Raw genomic sequence first — 24,183 nt, 5'->3', positions numbered from 1 at the left:
GTAGGCCTGAATTAAAGATTTCTTTGCACAAAATGGCTGTATTTCAAATGGCTGTATTTCAAATCCCTGAATCAAACCCCTGTATGTAGAGGTGCAGCGTCCCACTCAGGACACGTGGGAACTGCAAAATTACTGTGAAACGGCATTATCATATTGCATGTCATTTTGTATTACAACACCTGTTGTATCCCTGTTCATAGGCTGGTCTGGTGTAATTTATACATCCCACCACTAGATGGGGATAGCACTTACTACATAAAAATACTTTAGTCAGGCCTAGTGTGGTGGAGAGGGTAGAGAATGGAGAGGAGTGTAGAGAGGAGTAGAGTCAGTTGTAAAGCTGAGGCTACACGCCACAGAGTAGTGGGTGAAGTCTGATGCAGCAATGAGGTAGAGCCAAGGTATGAGGCGCAGGAGAGTGTTTTCCTCCTGTGATTCTATTAGTTCCTACATCCTACAACCAGAGGATAGTATTTGCGTCCCTGGAAGAAAACCAAGCTAAAAGAGAGACATCGGTGATAACAGCCACTACCTAAGGCTTACTGGGCACCTTTGCACATGGTGGAGGACAATCTAGCTACAGGCAGCCTCACCATACATTGAAGAATACAGATTAGCTACCTGTTCAAGGGCTTGGAAGATACAGAAAAAATAGGACTAAGCATACCAATAAGTATTACAGGCAACCTCACCAAATTACACTGGTTTAGAAAGGACCTTGAAGCTAAGTAAAAAAAAAACAGCCAAACCTATTAACAGTGGATTAAAAGAATTCCTCTAAAGAACAAAAGACTGTATTTTGTCTGGATGTATATGCCGCAACTGGAACCAACTTCAGTAAAAGTTGTGAGTTGTATCCTACCACTGTCTACTTCATTCTTTAATTTAATTACAACCGGTTGTACCACCATTAACGGTACTGGCGTCACGACAAATACCACCAAGGGACCCAGCCACCATAAGCACCCTAAACACCTCTGCCATCAAGGACACCTCAACCTCCATCTAGGCTGGTGCCCCGGAGGATTTTGTGCTGTCTTCCTCAACACTGTGCTGCTGGCCCAGGGAGGCTTTCTGCTAACCGTGAGTAAACCGATGAACTGTACTATTATTTCTCTCATCGGCCCACCGTGCACCTCATGTGTCGCCCCTGCGGTTCTGGCTGGCTGCAGAGGGAGTATCTCACACAGTCTGAACCACTGTAGGCCTGAAGTAAATATATCTTTGCACAAAAGGGCTGTATTTCAAATGGCTGTATTTCAAATGCCTTAAGCAAACCCCTGTATGTAGAGGGAGTATCTCACACGGTCTGAACCACTGTAGGCCTAAAGTAAATATATCTTTGCACAAAATGGCTGTATTTCAAATGGCTGTATTTCAAATGCCTGATTCAAAACCCTGTATGTAGAGGGGGTATCTCACACGGTCTGAACCACTGTAGGCCTGAAGTAAATATATCTTTGCACAAAATGGCTGTATTTAAAATGGCTGTATTTCAAATCCCTGAATCAAACCCCTGTATGTTGAGGGAGTATCTCACACGGTCTGAACCACTGTAGGCCTGAAGTAAATATATCTTTGCACAAAATGGCTGTATTTAAAATGGCTGTATTTCAAATCCCTGAATCAAACCCCTGTATGTTGAGGGAGTATCTCACACGGTCTGAACCACTGTAGGCCTGAAGTAAATATATCTTTGCACAAAATGGCTGTATTTAAAATGGCTGTATTTCAAATGCCTGATTCAAAACCCTTTATGTAGAGGGAGTATCTCACACGGTCTGAATCAGTGTAGGCCTGAAGTAAATATATCTTTGCACAAAATGGCTGTATTTCAAATGGCTGTATTTCAATTCCCTGAATCAAACCCCTGTATGTAGAGAGAGTATCTCACACAGTCTGAACCACTGTAGGCCTGAAGTAAATATATCTTTGCACAAAATGGCTGTTTTTCAAATGGCTGTATTTCAAATCCCTGATTCAAACCCCTGAATGTAGAGGGTGTATCTCACAGGGCCTGAACCAGTGTAGGCCCGAATTCAATATTTGTGCACCAAATGGCGGTATTTAAAATCTCTGAATGTAACCCAAATATATTAAGGATGTATCTCACAATGACATCTGCATCAAAGGCTGCCAACAATTTTTTTTGTGCCCAAACGAGTGTTTGTTTAACAACTGAATTTGACAGCAGTATATAAGCCTGTAATTTCACGTGCTGATGCTGCAAGGCCTGAAAATAGTGTTTTTTGACAAAAAAAAGCGTGTTTTTCAAACCCCAGAAAATGATGGGCTTATTTCTAGCTTAAATTGCACACTAACTAATCAAGATGTTATAGATTGCCAAAATTGTGTTTTTTTGCTAACAGAACATGAAAGCTGTATATATTAAACTAGAATTTAACACTTGCAGATGTGGAAAATACAGTTTTTTGAAAAAAAAGTGTGTTTTTCAAACCCCAGAAAATGATGGGTGTATTTCTACTTTAAATTGCACACTGACTAATCAAGATGTTATAGATTGCCAAAATTGTGTTTTCTTGCTAACAGAATATGAAAGGTGTATATATTAAACTTGAATTTAACACTTGCAGATCTGGAAAATACAGTTTTTTTTTTTTTTTTTGTAAAGTGTGTTTTTCAAACCCCAGAAAATGATGGGTGTATTTCTACCTTAAATTGCACACTGACTAATACAGATGTTGTAGATTGCAAAAAAGTCTTTTTTTGCTAACAGAATATGAAAGCTGTATATATTAAACTTGAATTTAACACTTGCAGATCTGGAAAATACTGTTTTTTGAAAAAAAAGTGTGTTTTTCAAACCCCAGAAAATGATGGGTGTATTTCTACCTTAAATTGCACACTGACCAATACAGATGTTGTAGATTGCCAAAAAGTCTTTTTTTTTGCTAACAGAATATGAAAGCTGTATATATTAAACTTGAATTTAACACTTGTAGATCTGGAAAATACAGTTTTTTGAAAAAAAAAGTGTGTTTTTCAAACCCCAGAAAATGATGGGTGTGTTTCTACCTTAAATTGCACACTGACTAATACACATGTTGTAGATTGCCAAAAAAGTATTTTTTTGGTAACAGAATATGAAAGCTGTATATATTAAACTTGAAATTAATACTTGCAGATCCGGAAAATGCAGTTTTTTTTTTTTTAAAAAGGATGTTTTTCAAACCACCGAAAATGATGGGTGTATTTCTACCTTAAATTGCACACTGACTAATACAGATGTTGTAGATTGCAAAAAAGTCTTTTTTTTTCTAACAGAATATGAAAGCTGTATATATTAAACTTGAATTTAACACTTGCAGATCTGGAAAATACTGTTTTGTGAAAGAAAAAAAATAAAGTGTGTTTTTCAAACCCCAGAAACTGATGGGTGTATTTCTACCTTAAATTGCACACTGAGTAATACAGATGTTTTAGATTGCCAAAAAAGTCTTTTTTTGCTAACAGAATATGAAAGCTGTATATATTAAACTAGAATTTAACACTTGCAGATCTGGAAAATACTGTTTTTTGAAAAAAAAATTGTGTTTTTCAAACCCCAGAAAATGATGGGTGTATTTCTACCTTAAATTACACACTGACTAATACAGATGTTGTAGATTGCCAAAAAAGTATTTTTTTGCTAACAGAATATGAAAGCTGTATATATTAAACTTGAAAATAACACTTGCAGATCTGGAAAATACAGTTTTTAAAAAAAAAAAAAGTGTTTTTTAAACCCCAGAAAATGATGGGTGTATTTCTACCTTAAATTGCACACTGACTAATACAGATGTTGTAGTTTGCCCCAAAAAAATGGTGATTTGCAATGTCCCAAAAGCTCAGATGCAGTGCTGGTGCACTGAGCATGCATAAAATGGTCGCCGCCGCCACCCACCTAACTAACAGAAATATAAAAGTTTTTTTTTTTTGGTCAATGGCCTCAGGGCAGGGTAAAACGATTGTGTCCTGCACCCACACAACTATTTCCAGGTAGATCGCTGAGTTAGATTCTCTCCTATTCTCTCCCTGAAATCACAAGTGCAGCAGCATCCTTTCCCTACACTTGTAACAGCAGAGTGACGTGCAGCGCTACGTAACTCAAGCTTATATAGAGCCTGGGTCACATGCTGCTCTGGCCAATCACAGCCATGCCATTAGTAAGCATGGCTGTGATGGCCTCTTGGGGCAAGTAGTATGACGCTTGTTGATTGGCTGCTGTGCAGCCTTTCAAAAAGCGCCAAGAAAGCGCCAAACACCGAACCCGAACCCAAACTTTTACGGAAATGTTCGGGTTCGGGTCCGGGGTCCAAAAATCCTAAAGTTCGGTACGAACCTGAACTTTACAGTTCGGGTTCGCTCAACCCTAATCACGAGTTCCTAGTCATCATGGATGGGAAGGAGAACATCCTGTGGTGCAGGGTCTTCGGATTTCCCCCGAACTATATGGACGTCTGCTCCGCTGCTCCCTACGGAAGCTCCCGAGAAGGTCATGGAACGTCCGGGTCATCCGGCATCTATTCGCCCCGCTAAAGGATTATTTTGAAAGTGTGTAGAAGCCAGACGGGGCCCCCACGCTGCAGAGTTATCATGGAGACAACAGATTTTATAACATTACATTATTATATAAAGAGGGGAAAAATGAAGCCCCTTCGTCACCCAGCTCCCAAGTGCGATCAGGTACATCATCATCATTGAATACTGTCTGCAAGTCACTGATGTCCTCCTCAACTGTCTCTGGATCAGGAGCCTGACCGCTCGCAACACCAGCTCCTATGCTACTCTCCTCATCACTCCTTGACCGTCTAGTGGAGGAAAAGTTGAGCAAAGGGCCTGCTACCGGACCATGCCAACTAATGGTTGTCTCTAACAAACCCACCGAGTGTTGGCTGGGGGTGTCTGATGTCACTTGGGATGAAGTGGATAACCAATCAAGATCCGCTGGGTTGCTGGTGAAGACACGACCGCTAGATGACACCAGGAGTGATTCTCTGCGACTCTTGCTGCCACAACCCCTTACTCTACTGCGATCTCTGCCTGCGCCACAAACATTTAGGCTTCTGCCACTCCTCTGTGCATGGCCTGGCACTTCTGCAGAAGTGAACTGAGAATATATTTTTCTTTTGTAATGAAATACGCCACTAAACGCTTTCAACACATATAGCTACAGAAGTGAAATGCAAATATATTTTTCTTATTTTACTGAAATACGCCACTAAACGCTTTCAACACATATAAATTCAGAAGTGAACTGAGAATATATTTTTATACAGTTATTTTACAAATAACTGCAACAGTGAAGTGTGTATATATTTTTCTTTTTGTACTGAAATAGGCTACTAAACGCTGTGGGGTTTCACTCTGGTAGATAGGTTAAGCGGGCGCAGTACAGAGGCAAAATACAAGTTCATAACTCAAAACGTCAGTGTTTATTCACACTTGAGGCAATTGCACAAAACAGCACGTAACTTTGCAGCCTTGGTGTTAATTCACACACAATGGAAAGTTCATATAACACAAGTCACCTTGCTGGCAGTTCTGCCTCCTGTAGTCCACAGCAGGCTTTAGGAAGCCTGTTTACCCAGCGTGCGGCTCTCAGACCTCCAGCACGGCAAAAAGCCTCAGATCCCAAAAACAGAGACCTCTCTGCTGAGCCCAGCTGCCTATTTAAGGACAGCCAGATGCTGCCAAAACCCGGACCAGCACTTAAACTCCGGTCCGGTATTTGACCTCACCTGGCTGGAAACCAGCCCAGCCGCACATGCTGGGAGGAAAATACCTGTCTTGCCAGACACAACCCCTCACTGTGTCACAATGCTTTCAACACATATAACTGCACAAGTGAACTGAGAAAATATTTTTGTTTCTGTAATGAAATACACCACTAAATGCTTTCAACACATAATGGGGCAGCAGTGAACTGTGAATATATGTTTCTTTCTGTACTGAAATAGGCCACTAAAATCATTTGCCACAAATAACTGCATGTAACTGGGTTCCGAAGGTGCACTCGGTCCCCCATTGCCCACAGAACTGTTGCTTAGCTTTGGGAATGAGGATCTGTGTTTGACCATATTCCCAGGGCGGCTTTACTGCTCGGTGGCTTCCTGCTCCTAAGTCTGCCTTGAGCACCGAGCTGATCACTCGGTGCTCAACTGGTTGGTCTGTCGGTCATGTGACGCTGGCCACGTCACATGACCTTCACTCCCCACTATAAATACAGGCAGACTGCTAGCCACAGGTTGCCTGTTAATTTCTAGGTTCCTGGCTATTTGTTGGACTACTGAATACTCACCTGATTCCGTTCCCTGACGATCCTTTGCCTGCTCCTCCTGTACTGCGCATCCGTCCTGGTATTGTGACCTCGGCTCCCACCTGATTACTCTCTTAGGACTTCTCTTGTACTTCTCTACTCTCCTGGTATTTGACCCCGGCTTCTCCTGACCATTCTTTGCTTAACCCTTTGTACTGCGTAGCTCTCTTGGTTCTGACCCGGTCCGTTCATGTTCCGTATTTTGTCTTGTCTGTCTTCCCTGCACGTATCCTAAGTTAGGGACTGTCGTCCAGTTGTCCCCTGTCATCAGGACTCGTGAGGCAAGTAGGCAAGGCAAGGGGTGAGGGTGGAGCGCAGTGGTCACTATCCTTCCCCCTGTGTGTGTGTGGACGTGACCGTTACACTGCAACTGTGAAGTGTGTATATATTTTTCTTTTTTTACTGAATTAGGCCACTAAACGCTTTCACCACAAATAACTGCAACAGTGAAGTGCCTATATATTTTTCTTTTAGTACTAAAATACGTCACTAAACGCTTTTACCGCAAATAACTGCAACAGTGAACTGCGTATATATTTTTCTTTTTGTGCTGAAATACGTCACTAAACGCTTCCACCACATATAACTGCAGAAGTGAACTGAGAATATATTTTTAATTTTGTACTGAAATAGGCCACTAAACGCTTTCAACACATATAACTGCAGAAGTGAACTGAAAATATATTTTTCTTTTTGTACTGAAATAGGCCACTAAATGCTTTCAATACATACAGTACAGACCAAAAGTTTGGACACACCTTCTCATTCAAAGAGTTTTCTTTATTTTCATGACTATGAAGGCATCAAAACTATGAATTAACACATGTGGAATTATATACATAACAAACAAGTGTGAAACAACTGAAAATATGTCATATTCTAGGTTCTTCAAAGTAGCCACCTTTTGCTTTGATTACTGCTTTGCACACTATTGGCATTCTCTTGATGAGCTTCAAGAGGTAGTCCCCTTAAATGGTCTTCCAACAGTCTTGAAGGAGTTCCCAGAGAAGCTTAGCACTTGTTGGCCCTTTTGCCTTCACTCTGCGGTCCAGCTCACCCCAAACCATCTCGATTGGGTTCAGGTCCGGTGACTGTGGAGGCCAGGTCATCTGGCGCAGCACCCCATCACTCTCCTTCATGGTCAAATAGCCCTTACTTTCAAAGTTTTCCCAATTTTTCGGCTGACTGACTGACCTTCATTTCTTAAAGTAATGATGGCCACTCGTTTTTCTTTACTTAGCTGCTTTTTTCTTGCCATAATACAAATTCTAACAGTCTATTCAGTAGGACAATCAGCTGTGTATCCACCTGACTTCTCCTCAATGCAACTGATGGTCCCAACCCCATTTATAAGGCAAGAAATCCCACTTATTAAACCTGACAGGGCACACCTGTGAAGTGAAAACCATTTCAGGGGACTACCTCTTGAAGTTCATCAAGAGAATGCCAAGAGTGTGCAAAGCAGTAATCAAAGCAAAAGGTAGCTACTTTGAAGAACCTAGAATATGACATATTTTCAGTTGTTTCACACTTGTTTGTTATGTATATAATTCCACATGTGTTAATTCATAGTTTTGATGCCTTCAGTGTGAATCTACAATTTTCATAGTCATGAAAATAAAGAAAACTCTTTGAATGAGAAGGTGTGTCCAAACTTTTGGTCTGTACTGTATAACTGCAGAAGTGAACTGAGAATATATTTTTCTTTTTGTACTAAAATAGGCCACTAAACGCTTTCACGACAAATAACTGCTACAGTGAAGTGTGTATAAATTTTTCTTTTTGTACTGAAATAGGCCACTAAATGCTTTCACCATAAATAACTGCAACAGTGAAGTGCGCATATAACTGCAGAAGTGAACTGAGAATATATTTTTAGTTCTGTACTGAAATAGGCCACTAAATGTTTTCACCACAAATAACTGCAGAAGTGAACAGAGAATATATTTTTCTTTTTGTACTGAAATAGGCCACTAAACACTTTCAACACATATAACTGCAGAAGTGAACTGAGAATATATTTTTCTTTTTGTACTGAAATAGTCCACTAAACGTTTTCACCACAAATAATTGCAATAGTGAAGTGCGTATATATTTTTCTTTCTGTACTGAAATATGCCACTAAACGCTTTTGCCACAAATAAGTGCAACAGTGAAGTGTATATATATTTTTCTTTCTGTACTGAAATAGGCCACTAAACGCTTTCACCACAAATAACTGCAACAGTAAAGTGCATATATAGTTTTCTTTTTGCACTGAAATAGGCCACTAAACGCTTTTAACACATATAACTGCAGAAGTGAACTGAGAATATATTTTTCTTTTTGTACTGAAATAGGCCACTAAAGGGTTTTCAACATAGCATTTGCACCCCAATAACAAGAACAAATTGCTGGAATGACAGAGCTACATAATGTCTATTTGGATCCCCAAATAATCTTTCCCTGCACTTGTAAATCGCTTTTCTAGCACTGTCCCTAGCGCCTTTTGAAGTCTCTCCCTGCACTAAGAAGCTGTGAAATGATTCCTCCCTATCCTTTCCCTGCACTTATAAATAGTTTTTACATTGTTTTTTTTCACAATTAGGTTTTATCAGTTGCTGTCCCTAGTGCCTTCTCACATCTGTCCCTGCACTCAGAACACTGGAAAATGTCTGACTCTAAGATGGTGTAATGACCGACGTCACGCACAGGGAGGAAAAAAGGAAAAGCCCTGCCCAAGGGAGAGGGAAAGGTGGTGACCCCTAACTCACCTTGCGGCTGGCACCTGACTGCCCTGACGTCCCTAGACGGGTTCCTCACCCGTGCGGCGATCACGTGCCTAAACCCTGGCTTTCCCTAAAATGAGCCCTAGATAGTGAACGGGCCGGTGGGATCGCTAGTCCGCACCACTGTCACTAAGAGGGAAACACCAGGGAGAGGACAGACAAAACAGACAAACACATACACCCAGGTGGGCGACCACAATAGACCACAAAGGTCCAACAGGGATCCGGAGGGTAGCGTTCTGGACCAACTACCAGAGAACGCAGCAACACAGCTCCAGAAGGTCAGAATAGATGTCCAGGCAGGAAGCTCTATATCTGGCAACCAGAGAAGTGTGAGAGAGGAATTTAAGGAGGTTTGGGAGTGCTGAACAAGGAACAGCTGAGGAGAAGGAGCTACAGATCCCTGAGTGAGCCAAAAGGGTTTGCAAAGCAAACCCAGAAAGCTACCATAAGGAAAACAGCCCTATCTTAAATAGAGCGTGCAGCCAACCGCTGCGACTTCCTGACCCCGGGTATAACGGAGTCAGGCGTGGTTCTCGATACCCTCGTGACAGTACCCCCCTCTCTACGAGGGGCCTCCGGACACTCAGGACCAGGTCTCTCAGGATGAGAGGCATGAAAAACCCGAACTAGCCTGTCGGCGTTTACCTCAGACGCAGGAACCCACATTCTTTCCTCGGGACCGTAACCTCTCCAATGCACCAGATATTGAAGAGAGCGGTGGACCCGACGAGAATTAAGAATTTTGGATATCTGAAATTCTAGATTACCATCCACGACAACAGGAGGGGGTGTCAGCGGTGACGGTTCTAGAGGTGGAACATATTTTTTGAGTAACGACTTATGAAAAACATTATGAATTTTAAAAGTCTGAGGTAACTCCAGGCGAAAAGCCACGGGGTTAATGATGGCTACAATTTTGTAAGGGCCAATAAACCTAGGACCCAGTTTCCAAGAGGGAACCTTCAATTTAATATTCCTAGTAGACAACCACACATAGTCATTCACTCCTAGGTCCGGACCTGGCGACCGTCTTTTATCAGCCATGCATTTGTATTTACCTCCCATATTTTTCAAGTTAGCTTGCACCTTCTGCCATACCGATGAAAGAGATGACGAAAACCGTTCCTCTTCGGGAACCCTAGAAGACCCCCCCTCTTTGAAAGTACAGAATTGGGGATGAAAACCATATGCACCAAGAAATGGTGACTTGCCAGTGGATTCCTGACGACGATTATTTATAGCAAACTCAGCTAACGGTAAATATGATGACCACAACTCTTGGTTTTCAGACACAAAACATCTTAGATATGTCTCCAGGTTTTGGTTGGTACGCTCAGTCTGTCCATTCGACTGAGGATGGAAAGCTGAGGAAAAGGACAAGTGTACCCCCAAACGGGAACAAAAAGCTTTTCAAAATTTAGAAATAAACTGGGTACCCCGATCCGAAACAACATCGGAGGGGACCCCGTGAAGCTTCACGATTTCACTGACGAATACCTGAGCAAGAGTCTTAGCATTAGGTAGTGCGGGTAACGCAATGAAGTGTACCATTTTGCTAAACCTGTCCACTACTACCAAAATAACTGTTTTACCCGCAGACAAAGGTAAGTCAGTGATAAAATCCATTGACAGATGTCTCCACGGTCTATTGGGAATGACGAGTGGTAATAGAGACCCTGCAGGACGAGTATGTGAAACTTTTGCCAGCGCACAGATAGAACAAGAAGACACAAAATCCAATACATCCTGACGCAACCTTGGCCACCAAAAATGACGAGACAATAGCTCCAAGGTTGCTTTACTACCTGGGTGCCCAGCAAGTGCCGAATTATGATGTTCCTTTAATAATTCGAACCGTAGGTTCAACGGTACAAACAATTTCTCTGAGGGGCAAGAGACCGAGGCGTCCCCCTGGGCCTCTAACACCCTCCCCTCCAAAACAGAGTGTACCGCAGAAACAACCACTCCTCTTTGAAGAATGGGCACCGGATCACTCACATTACCCCCTCCAGGGAAACAACGAGATAGTGCATCAACCTTGGTGTTCTTTGCGCCAGGACGATAGGTAATCACAAAGTTAAACCTGGTAAAAAATAGCGACCACCTAGCCTGTCTAGGGGTGAGACGCTTAGCTGATTCGAGGTACAGAAGATTTTTGTGGTCCGTAATCACAGTGACGGGGTGGACTGCCCCCTCTAAAAAGTGACGCCACTCCTCAAACGCAAGTTTAATAGCTAATAGTTCCCTATTGCCAATATCGTAGTTCTTTTCTGCTGCAGATAGTTTTTTAGAAAAGAAAGCACAAGGACGCCATTTGCCAGGAGACGGACCCTGAGACAGCACGCCCCCACTCCCACCTCTGACGCATCGACTTCAACAATAAAAGGCTGAGAGACATCAGGTTGGACTAGTACAGGTGCCGACGTAAACCACTCTTTTAGAGAGGAAAAAGCAACTTTAGCGGCGGCAGACCATTTAGAAAAATCAGTCCCCTTCCTAGTCATGTCAGTAAGCGGTTTTACAATAAGTGAATAATTTTTAATGAATTTCCTATAGAAATTTGCGAAGCCCAAGAACCGTTGTAGTGCTTTGAGGTTCTCAGGAAGATCCCAATCTAAAATTGCCTGGACCTTCCTAGGATCCATACGGAAACCTGAAGCAGATAAAAAATAACCCAGGAACTGTATCTCCTGAACGGCGAAGACACATTTTTCAATTTTAGCATATAATTCATTCGTCCGTAGGACCTGCAGTACTTGTCTGACATGCACCTCATGTGTTTTCAGATCAGACGAATAAATTAAAATATCATCTAGGTATATTACCACAAACCTGCCGATTAGATGACTAAAAATGTCATTAACGAAATGTTGAAAGACGGCAGGAGCATTGGTCAGACCGAAAGGCATAACCAGATTTTCATAATGCCCCTCAGGGGTGTTAAACGCCGTCTTCCACTCATCCCCCTCCTTAATACGAATCAGATTGTAGGCCCCCCTAAGATCAAGTTTGGAGAACCACCTAGCACCCGCAATCTGGTTAAACAGGTCAGGAATGAGAGGAAGAGGGTATGGGTCTCGGATGGTTATCCGATTTAATTCGCGAAAATCTAAGCAAGGACGCAGGCCCCCATCTTTCTTTTTAACTAAGAAAAACCCTGCCGCCAAGGGTGAAGAAGAGGGTCTGATGTGTCCCTTAGCCAAGCTCTCGGAGATATAATCTTTCATGGCTTGTCTCTCTGGACCCGAAAGATTATATAACCTGGTCTTGGGTAATTTTGCGCCGGGAATAAGGTTAACCGGGCAATCATAAGGACGATGAGGTGGTAACTTCTGACAACCCTTTTCAGAAAAAACATCCTCAAAATCCGAAATAAATGTAGGTAGGGTAGTTATGGAGGTGACTAAGCAATTGCTTTTTAAGCAATTTTCTCTGCACTGCTCACTCCACTCCAATATCTCCCTGGCCTGCCAATCCACTACTGGATTGTGCGCTACCAACCAGGGAAGACCCAGCACTACCGGAGTGGGAAGCCCCTCCAGAACATAACCTGAAAGCATCTCGTTATGGTGGTCCCCTACCCGAAGGTGTAAATTATGAACAATGTGGGTGAGGTTTCTCTGAGACAGGGGAGCAGAATCAATAGCGAATATGGGAATGGGTCTCTGTAACGTACAGAGAGACAAACCCAAAGTGCGGGCAAAATGGGCATCTATCAAATTTACCCCTGCTCCACTGTCTAGAAAGAAAGAAATAGTCTCCGTCTTATCACCAAAAATAATAACTGCTGGTAACACAAATTGCGATGTACGTATGGAGGAAACGTATACCCCCCGGCTGACATCCTCCACACAGCCTGGGGTTAGTAGTTTTTCCGACGGTCTTTTGTTTCTGAGGAAAGAAGGACAGACATTAATGAAATGACCCCTCTCCCCACAAAAAAAACAAACCCCACGCCTACGGCGAGCCTCAGGAGGACGGACCTGACGAGTAGTTCCTCCTAGCTGCATAGGCTCGTCTAAGTCCGTACAGACTAACTGCTGCTTAGGAGGGGTTACCAATTGCTCCGGTTTTTTCAACCTGTCCCTAAGGCGTCTCTCTATACGGATAGAAAGGGACATTACCGCATCAAGGGAAAAGGGGTCTCATATAATGCAAGCGCATCCTTAACCCTTTCAGATAACCCAGAGCAGAACTGACTCCTGAGAGCCGGGTCGTTTCATTGGGTATCCGTAGCCCACCTACGGAATTCAGAGCAATACTCCTCTACCGGCCGCTCTCCTTGTAAGAGTCTCCGTAATCTTGATTCAGCCAGTGCGACTCGGTCAGGGTCGTCATATATGAGACCCAAGGCTCCGAAAAACTCATCCACTGACCGAAGAGCCTAGGAATCAGTAGGTAAAGAGAACGCCCAGGACTGCGGGTCCCCCTGCAGCAGGGAAATAACAACCCCCACCCGCTGTTCTTCATTACCAGAGGAGTAAGGGCGCAGTTTAAAATATAACTTACAGGCCTCACGGAATGTCAAAAACTTGTCCCTTCCCCCAGAAAATCTGTCAGGGAGAGGGACCTTGGGTTCCGCAACAACCTGGTTACCAGTAGCAACCGCTGGGCTTGCGGTCAGTTGCAATCGCTGCTGTTGCTGGAGGACCGACGCCTTCAATCCTGCCACCTCCAAAGACAGGCCATGAGATTGTTTGGACAGAGGAGCAATTTGATCCATACTGGATTCTAAGTAGGTAAAAAAATTTTTTTTTTTTAACCTACACAAAATAAGGGAAATTGATAGAGGCTAATAGATGTATAGGCCTCACTGATATCTCAAGAAACAATATGACGAAAAGGGCCCACTACCCTAGGTGTGGGGAAATATCCTTATTAAAATTTAACTTTTATAAAGTATGCAATAAAATTTATACACCCAGGGATGCAACAATGTAACACATAAACAAACATATAAAGGGGTCCTTGTGAGGGTACCCCACTGCTGGTATAGCAAAAAGGAATTGGACCTGCTGCGCCTATCCAGACGCAAGCAGTCTTACCCGACCAACACGAGGGCTAGGATCAGCTCAGGTATGGAGAAGTCTCCTGGGCCAGATGGAGTCTGTGCAGGCAGAGGGAGTATTGGTTCTGTGCCCTATGTCACCCTATATACTTGGTAGGAAGGGGACTGCTCCCATACTACCTGTCTATACAGAGCACTCGCCCTAAAAAGGGCGACCCCGTCTGGATACCTGTCCCTAGTTATGGACCTGATCCCTAGCGCTGTTGAGAAAAGATGTGGAATCTTCAGACCTCCGCACGGGAGGTCTGAAGATTCCACATCTTTTCTCAACAGCGCTAGGGATCAGGTCCATAACTAGGGACAGGTATCCAGACGGGGTCGCCCTTTTTAGGGCGAGTGCTCTGTATAGACAGGTAGTATGGGAGCAGTCCCCTTCCTACCAAGTATATAGGGTGACATAGGGCACAGAACCAATACTCCCTCTGCCTGCACAGACTCCATCTGGCCCAGGAGACTTCTCCATACCTGAGCTGATCCTAGCCCTCGTGTTGGTCGGGTAAGACTGCTTGCGTCTGGATAGGCGCAGCAGGTCCAATTCCTTTTTGCTATACCAGCAGTGGGGTACCCTCACAAGGACCCCTTTATATGTTTGTTTATGTGTTACATTGTTACATCCCTGGGTGTATAAATTTTATTGCATACTTTATAAAAGTTAAATTTTAATAAGGATATTTCCCCACACCTAGGGTAGTGGGCCCTTTTCTTCATATTGTTTCTTGAGATATCAGTGAGGCCTATACATCTATTAGCCTCTATCAATTTCTGGTACTTTCTTACTGATATGGCAGGTTTCCTGGCGACAGGATTTGATGCAGAGAACTGGCTTCATGAAGCAAAAGAGATATTCTCTGATAAACAATTTCATCAGAAGAAATATCTACCTTCTTTTCAAACCGCCTTTGCAGACCTTACTCAGGTCTACAAGGAACAGATTACGTCTTGGTGGGAGGTGCAAAGTCTGGACAACTACATTAAAAACAGTATTGTCCCCAGGGGGCTACGTATTTCTCTCCTCCCAGCAGCACGTGCACGACATCCAGGCTTCCTTACTAAATGGGAGCACGAAGCCACCAACAGCTCTCTTAGGCTTATGAAGCTACTGTTGGAGGAGGAGAGAAATACCTTAGCCGCTCTGAGTCAGAAACTGACAGAATACACAGAGGTAGTGCAGACTTTTTCGCAGGAAATAGAGTTTCAGAACAAGGAGAAACAGCTCCAACTGACATTGGAAAAGTATCAATATCATCTTAAAGAGAGAAAACACCGGCAGTTCATTAGAGATCTCTCTGACTTCAAAGAAAACCGGATCTACTCATCTCTTAGCAACTCAAGAAGAGAGGTAGTAATAAGTAATTCAGAGAGATCTTCTACTGAAACTGACCTGTCTGACTCGGATAAAGATACAGCTCCAAAGGTGATCAAACATAATAATAGGGGCAACTATAGAAAGGGTAAGGGTCGGGGTGCCTATAGGGGACAGGATAACCGTTTTTTAGGCCAGTTCAATCAAACCCAGGACTACCCGCTGCGCAGTCGCACACAGAAACCTCCAACCTAGTTCTAGGCCCACAAGTGATTAATCTCTCCTCACGCGTTCTGAGCGTGGATGAGATCAAGACCTTAGAACTAGGCTTATCTTTTGTACCTACCCCCAAGTTCGACAGGTTTTCATCCGTTAAAGATATTAATTTGTTCATTCGTAAGTTAAGGTGGCATAAGCACTATAAGCATATGGATCGGCGCCAGTGCCTTGAGCTAGGGATCCCCACTGACCTATTGGGTGACGTACAATTTTTGTGTTCCCTGAGCATTGAAGAGGGACTGGCTTCTGGCGCTGGCCCATTTACCAACTTAAAATTAAAAAGTACTAAGATGCCACCCACTGCGAATGAATTATCCTGTATCGACGTTTTTCTAAACATGGTAACCAGGGATCTGGAGGATTTAAGAGTGACTACGCATTATTCCAATTGCGCCGGGTCTGTGACCACTGCCATCTCTACACTAGCGGATGACCCCCATATTGTCATCAAACCCGCTGACAAGGGGGGTAACATTGTGGTCATGGACTCGGGGCAATATAAGAATATGTGTAGGAATATCCTAGCGGATACAGATACGTATGAAATCCTGGATAGAGACCCCACTGAGGGTTACAGGCGGGAACTGAAGATCATCCTAGATGAGGCTAAGACCTCTAATATCATTACAGCAGATGAATATGCCTTCTTATTTCCGGCATACCCCCGTAAATCCACATTCTACAGCCTCCCCAAAGTCCATAAGGGGGTTCATCCCCTGAAGGGGAGACCGATAGTTTCGGGGGTGGATAATCTTAACCAGAATTTGGGGATTTACATTGATCAGATATTGGCACCCTTCGTGACGGCTCTCCCCTCCCATGTCAGAGACACCACTGACCTCCTTAAACGCTTGGAGGGTCTGACATTGGAGGAGACATGCCTCCTATCCAGCATCGATGTGGAGGCATTATATTCTTCTATACCACATCATTTAGGCCTTCTCGCCGTGGAGCATTTCCTTCGATCACGGGGATGTCAGTATCGCGCCCACAGCCAATTTGTCCTGTGCATTCTCGAATTCACCCTCACACGAAACTTTTTCTCCTTCGATGGTAAGACCTACCACCAGCTCAGGGGTACGGCGATGGGGAGCCCGTGTGCCCCATCGTACGCAAACCTATTCCTGGGCTGGTGGGAGGAGACTATAGTCTTCAGTGAGGATGAAGCATTGGACACTCTTGAAATTGGCTTGTGGGCGCGATACATAGATGACATCTTCATTCTCTGGAATGGAGATAAAGTGGGTTTTGAGGCCTTCGTCCTGCACCTTAATCAAAATCAAATAGGGATGCACTTCACGAGCGAATCACACCCCACGAATTTACCTTTTTTGGACATCAAAATCTCCAAAAATAATAGAGGTGAACTTGATACCTCCATTTACAGGAAGGTCAGCTCCACGAATTCCCTCCTGAGATGGGAGAGTAATCATCCGCTCCCTCTCAGGAGTGGAATTCCTAAGGGCCAATATCTGCGACTCAGACGGAACTGCTCGGACAAACGTGATTTCATCAATCAAGCAGCCGATCTGAGGAGGAGATTCCAGATAAGGGGATACCCTGACCATGTCTTAAGGTCTGCATTTCAGACCGCTCTGTCTCGACCAAGATCCTCCTTACTCACTCCCAATCAATCCCCTAGCCCGCAACAAAAAGTGATGAGGATTATTACTAACTATGATAGAGGTTCCAAACAGGTTAGGCGCATCATTCAACGGCATTGGGAGGTCCTTAACCACCTCAGCCCCCAGTGCTTAAACACCCTGAAAGACCAGGCCACTTTTTACACTTCTGACCTACACTACTTTCACCGTTTATTGCTCGGTCATGCAACTTACCACCCAAATGAATTTTACCTCCTTTTCTTCTCACTAATAGAGCTTTCATTTGGTGGTATTTCATTGCTGCTGACATTTTTACTTTTTTTGTTATTAATCGAAATTTAACGATTTTTTTGCAAAAAAATGACATTTTTCACTTTCAGTTGTAAAATTTTGCAAAAAAAAACGACATCCATATAGAAATTTTGCTCTAAATTTATAGTTCTACATGTCTTTGATAAAAAAAAAATGTTTGGGTAAAAAAAAAATGGTTTGGGTAAAAGTTATAGCGTTTACAAACTATGGTACAAAAATGTGAATTTCCGCTTTTTGAAGCAGCTCTGACTTTCTGAGCACCTGTCATGTTTCCTGAGGTTCTACAATGCCCAGACAGTACAAACACCCCACAAATGACCCCATTTCTGAAAGTACACACCCTAAGGTATTCGCTGATGGGCATAGTGAGTTCATAGAACTTTTTATTTTTTGTCACAAGTTAGCGGAAAATGATGATTTTTTTTTTTTTTTTTTTTTTCCTTACAAAGTCTCATATTCCACTAACTTGTGACAAAAAATAAAAACTTCTATGAACTCACTATGCCCATCAGCGAATACCTTGGGGTCTCTTCTTTCCAAAATGGGGTCACTTGTGGGGTAGTTATACTGCCCTGGCATTCTAGGGGCCCAAATGTGTGGTAAGGAGATTGAAATCAAATTCTGTAAAAAATGACCTGTGAAATCCGAAAGGTGCTCTTTGGAATATGGGCCCCTTTGCCCACCTAGGCTGCAAAAAAGTGTCACACATCTGGTATCTCCGTACTCAGGAGAAGGTGGGGAATGTGTTTTGGGGTGTCATTTTATATATACCCATGCTGGGTGAGAGAAATATCTTGGCAAAAGACAACTTTTCCCATTTTTTTATACAAAGTTGTCATTTGACCAAGATATTTATCTCACCCAGCATGGGTATATGTAAAAAGACACCCCAAAACACATTCCTCAACTTCTCCTGAGTACGGGGATACCAGATGTGTGACACTTTTTTGCAGCCTAGGTGGGCAAAGGGGCCCATATTCCAAAGAGCACCTTTCGGATTTCACTCCTCATTTTTTCCTGAATTTGATTTCAAACTCCTTACCACACATTTGGGCCCCTAGAATACCAGGGCAGTATAACTACCCCACAAGTGACCCCATTTTGGAAAGAAGACACCCCAAGGTATTCCGTGAGGGGCATGGCGAGTTCCTAGAATTTTTTATTTTTTGTCACAAGTTAGTGGAAAATGATGATTTTTTTTTTTTTTTTTTTTTTTTCATACAAAGTCTCATATTCCACAAACTTGTGACAAAAAATAAAAACTTCCATGAACTCACTATGCCCATCAGCGAATACCTTGGGGTCTCTTCTTTCCAAAATGGGGTCACTTGTGTGGTAGTTATACTGCCCTGGCATTCTAGGGGCCCAAATGTGTGGTAAGTAGGTAAATGACCTGTGAAATCCGAAAGGTGCTCTTTGGAATGTGGGCCCCTTTGCCCACCTAGGCTGCAAAAAAGTGTCACACATCTGGTATCCCCGTATTCAGGAGAAGTTGAGGAATGTGTTTTGGGGTGTCTTTTTACATATACCCATGCTGGGTGAGATAAATATCTTGGTCAAATGCCAACTTTGTATAAAAAAATGGGAAAAGTTGTCTTTTGCCAAGATATTTCTCTCACCCAGCATGGGTATATGTAAAATGACACCCCAAAACACATTCCCCAACTTCTCCCGATTACGGAGATACCAGATGTGTGACACTTTTTTGCAGCCGAGGTGGGCAAAGGGGCCCATATTCAAAAGAGCACCTTTCGGATTTCACAGGTCATTTTTTACAGAATTTGATTTCAAACTCCTTACCACACATTTGGGCCCCTAGAATGCCAGGGCAGTATAACTACCCCACAAGTGACCCCATTTTGGAAAGAAGAGACCCCAAGGTATTCGCTGATGGGCAAAGTGAGTTCATGGAAGTTTTTATTTTTTGTCACAAGTTAGTGGAATATGAGACTTTGTATGAAAAAAAAAAAAAAAAAAAAAATAAGCATTTTCCACTAACTTGTGACAAAAAATAAAAAATTCTAGGAACTCGCCATGCCCCTCACAGAATACCTTGGGGTGTCTTCTTTCCAAAATGGGGTCACTTGTGGGGTAGTTATACTGCCCTGGCATTTTCCAGGGGCCCTAATGTGTGGTAAGTAGGTAAATGACCTGTGAAATCCTAAAGGTGCTCTTTGGAATATGGGCCCCTTTGCCCACCTAGGCTGCAAAAAAGTGTCACACATCTGGTATCGCCGTATTCAGGAGAAGTTGGGGAATGTGTTTTGGGGTGTCATTTTACATATACCCATGCTGGGTGAGAGAAATATCTTGGCAAAAGACAACTTTTCCCATTTTTTTATACAAAGTTGGCATTTGACCAAGATATTTCTCTCACCCAGCATGGGTATATGTAAAATGACACCCCAAAACACATTCCCCAACTTCTCCTGAGTACGGCGATACCAGATGTGTGACACTTTTTTGCAGCCTAGATGCGCAAAGGTGCCCAAATTCCTTTTAGGAGGGCATTTTTAGACATTTGGATACCAGACTTCTTCTCACGCTTTGGGGCCCCTAGAATGCCAGGGCAGTATAAATACCCCACATGTGACCCCATTTTGGAAAGAAGACACCCCAAGGTATTCAATGAGGGGCATGGCGAGTTCATAGAAATTTTTTTTTTTTGGCACAAGTTAGCGGAAATTGATATTTTTAATTTTTTTCTCACAAAGTCTCCCGTTCCGCTAACTTGGGACAAAAATTTCAATCTTTCATGGACTCAATATGCCCCTCACGGAATACCTGGGGGTGTCTTCTTTCCGAAATGGGGTCACATGTGGGGTATTTATACTGCCCTGGCATTCTAGGGGCCCTAAAGCGTGAGAAGAAGTCTGGAATATAAATGTCTAAAAAATTTTACGCATTTGGATTCCGTGAGGGGTATGGTGAGTTCATGTGAGATTTTATTTTTTGACACAAGTTAGTGGAATATGAGACTTTGTAAGAAAAAAAAAATAAAATTCTGCTAACTTGGGCCAAAAAAATATCTGAATGGAGCCTTACAGAGGGGTGCTAAATGACAGGGGGGTGATAAATGACAGGGGGGTGATCAATGACAGGGGGGTGATCAATGACAGGGGGGTGATCAATGACAGGGGGGTGATCAATGACAGGGGGGTGATCAGGGAGTCTATATGGGGTGATAACCACAGTCATTGATCACGCCCGTGTAAGGCTTCATTCAGACGTCCGGATGCGTTTTGCGGATCCGATCCATCTATCAGTGCATCCGTAAAAATCATGCGGACATCTGAATGGAGCTTTACAGGGGGGTAATCAATGACAGGGGGGTGATCAGGGAGTCTATATGGGGTGATCACCACAGTCATTGATCATGCCCCTGTAAGGCTTCATTCAGACGTCCGGATGCGTTTTGCGGATCGGATCCATCTATCAGTGCATCCGTAAAAATCATGCGGACATCTGAATGGAGCTTTACAGGGGGGTAATCAATGACAGGGGGGTGATCAATGACAGGGGGGTGATCAGGGAGTCTATATGGGGTGATCACCACAGTCATTGATCATGCCCCTGTAAGGCTTCATTCAGACGTCCGGATGCGTTTTGCGGATCGGATCCATCTATCAGTGCATCCGTAAAAATCATGCGGACATCTGAATGGAGCTTTACAGGGGGGTAATCAATGACAGGGGGGTGATCACCACAGTCATTGATCATGCCCCTGTAAGGCTTCATTCAGACGACCGGATGCGTTTTGCGGATCCGATCCATGTATCAGTGCATCCGTAAAAATCATGCGGACATCTGAATGGAGCTTTACAGGGGGTGATCAATGACAGGGGTGTAATCAATGACAGGGGGGTGATCAGGGAGTCTATATGGGGTGATAACCACAGTCATTGATCATGCCCCTGTAAGGCTTCATTCAGACGTCCGGATGCGTTTTGCGGATCCGATCCATCTATCAGTGCATCCGTAAAAATCATGCGGACATCTGAATGGAGCTTTACAGGGGGGTAATCAATGACAGGGGGGTAATCAATGACAGGGGGGTGATCAGGGAGTCTATATGGGGTGATCACCACAGTCATTGATCATGCCCCTGTAAGGCTTCATTCAGACGTCCGGATGCGTTTTGCGGATCCGATCCATCTATCAGTGCATCCGTAAAAATCATGCGGACATCTGAATGGAGCTTTACAGGGGGGTAATCAATGACAGGGGGGTGATCACCACAGTCATTGATCATGCCCCTGTAAGGCTTCATTCAGACGACCGGATGCGTTTTGCGGATCCGATCCATGTATCAGTGCATCCGTAAAAATCATGCGGACATCTGAATGGAGCTTTACAGGGGGGTAATCAATGACAGGGGGGTAATCAATGACAGGGGGGTGATCAGGGAGTCTATATGGGGTGATCACCACAGTCATTGATCATGCCCCTGTAAGGCTTCATTCAGACGTCCGGATGCGTTTTGCGGATCCGATCCATCTATCAGTGCATCCGTAAAAATCATGCGGACATCTGAATGGAGCTTTACAGGGGGGTAATCAATGACAGGGGGGTGATCACCACAGTCATTGATCATGCCCCTGTAAGGCTTCATTCAGACGACCGGATGCGTTTTGCGGATCCGATCCATGTATCAGTGCATCCGTAAAAATCATGCGGACATCTGAATGGAGCTTTACAGGGGGGTAATCAATGACAGGGGGGTAATCAATGACAGGGGGGTGATCAGGGAGTCTATATGGGGTGATCACCACAGTCATTGATCATGCCCCTGTAAGGCTTCATTCAGACGTCCGGATGCGTTTTGCGGATCCGATCCATCTATCAGTGGATCCGTAAAAATCATGCGGACGTCTGAATGGAGCTTTACAGGGGGGTGATCAATGACAGGGGGGTAATCAATGACAGGGGGGTGATCAGGGAGTCTATATGGGGTGATCAGGGGTGATTAGGGGTGATCAGGGGCTAATAAGGGGTTAATAAGTGATGGGGGGGGGGTGTAGTGTAGTGTAGTGGTGCTTGGTGCTACTTTACTGAGCTACCTGTGTCCTCTGGTGGTCGATCCAAACAAAGGGGACCACCAGAGGACCAGGTAGCAGGTATATTAGACGCTGTTATCAAAACAGCGTCTAATATACCTGTTAGGGGTTAAAAAAAACACATCTCCAGCCTGCCAGCGAACGATCGCCGCTGGCAGGCTGGAGATCAACTCTCTTACCTTCCGTTCCTGTGAGCGCGCGCGCCTGTGTGCGCGCGTTCACAGGAAATCTCGCGTCTCGCGAGATGACGCGTATATGCGTGACTGTGCGCAGCGCTGCCACCTCCGGAACGCGATCCTGCGTTAGGCGGTCCGGAGGTGGTTAAAATGGACCCAGATTTGCAGGATGTGCTGGGAGACCAGCCTCAGATCACTTACAGAAGGGGGCCTAATCTACGTGACAAACTGGTCCACAGCCACTTTGCACCTAGCCGCACTAAGTCCACTTGGCTACGGTCAAACATTGTGGGTTGCCACAAATGTGGGAACTGTATTGCGTGCAAACGCGTACAGACCACAAAAACTTTTGTAAGTCACGTGACAGGCCATGCATACACCATCCCACACTTTATCAACTGTAAATCTCGAGGGGTTATATACCGCATTCAGTGCGAGTGTGGGATGGAGTATGTAGGGAAAACAATACGTGAGTTTAGGAAACGGATAGGAGAACATCTGGGGGACATCTCACATAAACGGGATACCCCACTATCCAAACACGTACACACTGTACACAATGGTAGGGCATCCTTGGTGTTTCTGGGCATTGACCTAGTGAAGCCCCCCATTAGAGGGGGTGACTGGGACAAACTTTTTCTCCAACGTGAATCCCGTTGGATATTCTGCTTAAAAACCACCGCACCACTAGGCCTCAATGAAAGGCTGGATTATGGGTGCTTCATATGATTGACATAGGAACCGAGACTACCTTCTGGGTTTCAGTCATATGTTCAATCTTTTCCGTCAGTCCTCTGCAGCATTTTCTAGTCCAACAAGCACCCTGCAGGAAATGTCAGTTTTTACTTTGCTGCGATTCTGTGTCACAGCGTCGCTATGGACGCTTCTATCAGGAGGCATTCCATAGGGTTGCCGCTTTGTTGTCATCGTCTCCTAGGCAACCGCACCTTCCCACGGCCTTCTCATGACCATGATTGACTGCCGCTATCATGTGGTGTCGGGCGCCGGGGTCTGGCGTCTTTTCGGCGCGGCGCATGCGCAATACATGTGCGGCGCGTGCGCATGACGTCAGACGCCGGCGCGGACGATCACAGGGCGGTCCATTCAGGAGAGGCGCGTGTGGGCTTTATTTAAACCCCACAAAGGTATGTACCGGTGTGGCAGGTAAACGTAGGAACCCCGGAACTAGTGGGACTTTACCTTTAGTGAGGATCACCATATCCCCACACACCAACGTGCAGAGGAACATCCATAACTCTGCTGCACGGCACTTCAACATTTGGGAGTGCCTGCC

This window comes from Bufo bufo, chromosome 4 (genome assembly GCF_905171765.1).
Source record: "Bufo bufo chromosome 4, aBufBuf1.1, whole genome shotgun sequence".
NCBI classification, from domain to species: Eukaryota; Metazoa; Chordata; class Amphibia; order Anura; family Bufonidae; genus Bufo; species Bufo bufo.
The sequence above is the reverse complement of the archived record's forward strand: the minus strand, read 5'-3'. Positions refer to the sequence as shown.